The 4,412-nt window shown below is 27.2% G+C and overlaps 1 protein-coding gene across 1 annotated transcript in view; it reads left to right on the top strand.

Annotated features, from left to right (window-relative positions):
• Positions 1–4,412, top strand: part of LOC122259080 (phosphatidylcholine:ceramide cholinephosphotransferase 1) — a 161,095-nt gene that overhangs the window by 22,210 nt on the left and 134,473 nt on the right. The window lies entirely within an intron of this gene.

Raw genomic sequence — 4,412 nt, forward strand, 5'->3', positions numbered from 1 at the left:
TATAAATATATATGTGAATATATATATATATAATATACAATACACACCATATGTATATATATAAATATATATAATAAATATATATATATATATATATATATTATATATATAATAATAAAATATTTATTTGTATATATATATAATATATATATATATATATATATATAATGGTTTGTATATATACATATATAGTATATGGTGTATATATATATATATAATATATATATATATATATATATATAATATATATAAGATATATACATAATGTATAATATATATATATATAATTATATATATATATAGATATATATATATGTGATTGTATTATATACAAATATATAATGTATAATATATATATATATATATATATATATATATTATATATCTAGTATATTTATATATATTATATAATATATTATAGCATATATATATATAAATATATAATATATATATATAATTATATATATATATTGAAAATAAATGTGTGTGTTTGTGTGAGGTGTTGTGTGTGTAATATAAAAGTATAATTTATAAGATAGTGGTTAATTCTGTATATGTATATATTATATATAATATATATAATATATATATATATGATATATATATACATATATATAATATATATAATTATGTAAGTTATTGTATATGAGTTAAATATATATATAACTTATGATGTATAATTAATATTTATATACGATATATATATATATATTTGATTTACAATAATAGATACAAGATATTATTGTTTACATAAATATATGCACGCACATATCTGTAGATAGATATATAGATAGATATACATGTGAGTGCATGCGTAAGTTTGCGTGTATGTGTTTATATTTACCTATTCAAATACCAACATCTCTGACAGCTCCGACGTCTGTCTCCGGGCGAATATTTGCCGTCATTTCTGCGCGGCGAGTCAATGGCAGGCGGCAAAGGTTAGACAGAGAACGACAGGAAAAGGGTCATGAAGGGCGAGGAGTGTAAGGCACTGATATTCCATAAGGTGTGACCTAAGACGCCGATTGTTCTTTTTTTCTACTTTAATTTATCAGTTCTGTTCTGTGTTGCGGGGAGGGGGCAGACATGGCCAGTTTGAAACCTGATGTTTTCTGCTTCCTGTGTTTTGGCTTCCCGTTCCTCTTCACTATTATGCCTCTAGCAGCTGTGTTTGCTAGCGGAAGAGCCCTCACAGGCATAGAGTAGTAGTCCTAGAAGGCCATACATAACGAAGGGGACAGAAGGAACCACAGGGACAGAGAGAAGGAACAGATAGAGGGGAGAACAGGCAGAGGGAAACAGCCAAGTGTAACTAAAAGGCGACCAATAAAGAACGTGACAAGGAACGTCTGGTGTCTGTCTAGATTCCATCGGGATTTATATATATATATATATTTATAGATATAATATATATCAATATATATATATATAATTTATTTATATAAAATATATATATATATATAATTTATATTATGTATATATATATCATATATATATATATTATATATATTATATAAAATAATGTATAAATATATAATAAATATATATATATATATATATATATATATATATTTATATATATGTATATATATATGTATATATATACATTATATATATATATATAATATATATATATATAATATATATGATATATAATATATATATATTATATATATATATATAATATGTATATATATATGTATATATATACATATATAATATATATATATAAATATATATATATATTTAATTATTTATTTTAATTTAGTTATTTATATATATATTTATTGATATATAGAATTTAGATATAATAATTATATATATATATATATAATATAATAATATATATATATATATATATACATAACATAAAAATATATATATAATGATATAAATTTATATATTACTATATAATATATCAATAAATATATAATATACATATCTATAGTAAATATATATATATATACATAGAACATTAATATATATTTATTATATATATATATATTATATAATATAAATATATAATATACATATATATATACATATACATAATTATATATACATATATAATATACATATATATATATATATATATAATATATACTAGATATATTTAGTGATAAAATATATATATATATAAATATATATAATATATATATATTAAATTTAATATATATATATATATATATTTGTATATAACAACATTTATATTTCAGTGTGTGCGTGTGTGTGGGTGCGTCTGTGTGTGTGTAATGTGTGTGTGTGTGTGTGTGGTGTTGTGTGTGTATGTGTGTGTGTATATAAAATAAATATATATTCATAAATAACAACACAACGCACACACAACACATTACACACATATTTAATATGAAAGTATATATATATATATATATATATTAATATATATATATATATATAATATTAAATATATATACAATATGTGTATGTGTGTGTGTGAGTGTAGTGTGGTGTGTGGTTGTGTGTGTATGTAATGTTGAATGTATGTAATGTAGGCATGAATGCCAATCGCATACATGTATGTATGTATAAATGTATGTATGTGTATGTATTGCATGTGTCTGTCTGTCTGTATGTATATATCACTGCGAAACGGGCACAAAAACGGCAACCAAAAAAATAAACAAAAACCACCGGCCGGGCAACCGGCCCGCGGCCCGTGACACCGCGGCGGACCGGCCGATTGTGGCAACCTGGCCATTTGTGAAGACGGGGCCAGAGTTGGCTCTTCATGTCAAATCGATGTACCCCCCTCCAGCAGTCCGCCCGTTGCTGTACATTATGAAAGAATGGCAAAATGGAATGGGCACTAAGACCATGAATAAGAGGATAAAAAAAAAAACTAGACAACAGACACGAAAAACTGTACACTAAAGTATCCCCAGAAAATTCAAAAATATAAACAGTGAATTGCAGGATGATGGTGTTATCTTCCCCTCAAAATTGTTTTCGTTTTTTGTGAAAGGATTACGGACGACGCATTGGGGATATGGGTGGGGAGAAGTTTTGAATACGTTCGTGTCACGAAGCGTTATTCAGTTGTTTTTTTTTTTTGAGAAATCGTTTTCTTTTTTTTTTTTTTCTTTTCTTATCTTTATTCATGTGGAGAGTTGCTGTGTATAATTTCGGGGATGTTATATCTGTATTCAATATTTTTACTTTAATCAAAGGAGTGAATTCAAAATGAAAGTAATCGATGGACCGAAGTAGAAAAGAAGAAAATAATAAATATTACTTTAATTAAGATCGGTGTGACGTCTGGGGCTGCTGCGACGCTGGCTGAAAGATCTCGAATATTTCCGACTAAGTTCGTAAGAAAAGATCTCGACAAGAAAAAATTTCTTAAAAAAAACCCAGCCAAACGAAACAAAGAACGTAACCTACAACGCTTATAATTCTTTCTAGAAGAACAAATATTATCTAAGCTAAGACCTTAACCAATAATCATATCAAGAAGTGATAGAATATTCATATAGCCCTGTATAAAACCATGAATATTCACTTATTCATAATATCGTTTATTGGTAAGCATGTAAAACAATCCTTATCTACGGAACTCGCCAAATTGTTCGTAATAGCACATTACGAATCTAATTTAATATCTGTTCTAATTTAATAGGAGATGTAGATGAGGCTGTTGATAATAAGTTTTCTTTCCCATTTATGGAAAATAAGATTGATGATGCTTTGATTATCAAACCTTCAATTTTTTTTTCCCGCCATTTTGACACGGTTTGAACCCTGTCCCTTAAGGCCGTTTTTCCCATTTCTTTTCTTTCCTTTGAGACCATTTCTTTGACATTTCTTATGTGACATTCTTTGAGATAATTTTCGTTTGTGTACATTCTTTTTCAAGTAAAGGGAGCAATTCTTTCTATTTCCTTTGAGACAATTTCTTTGAGACTATTTCATTTGAGGACATGATTTCCCTGTCATGTTTTTAATTATTGGAGTTTGATTCAACATGTCGGCTATCACTTTTAACTTTTAATATAATATATTATTATTAAATCATCCGCTTTTTTAAATTATGATTTGATTATTAACGTCAGTTGTAATATCGAGGCAATTTGGTTTGTTTCGTCGTGAGCTTGATTAGATTAATGTTATTTGAATTAGTTTTCTTGGTAAATTGGTGTTTAAAAACATGTAAGAGATTAAGAGAGAGGGGAAGAAGGAGAGAGAGAGAGAGAGAGAGAGAGAGAGAGAGAGAGAAGGAGGGATGGGGGAAGGAAGGGAAGGAGGGAGAGAGAGAAGGAGGAAGGGGGAAGAGAGGGAAGGAGGGAGAGAGAGAGAGAGAGAGAGAGAGAGAGAGAGAGAGAGAGAGAGAGAGAGAGAGAGAGAGAGAGAGAGAGAGAGAGAGAGAAGGAGGGACGGGGAAGGGAGGGAAG

Source organism: Penaeus japonicus, unplaced genomic scaffold, assembly GCF_977035675.1.
Source record: "Penaeus japonicus unplaced genomic scaffold, GWHDUDI00000001_assembly GWHDUDI00000031, whole genome shotgun sequence".
NCBI lineage: Eukaryota > Metazoa > Arthropoda > Malacostraca > Decapoda > Penaeidae > Penaeus > Penaeus japonicus.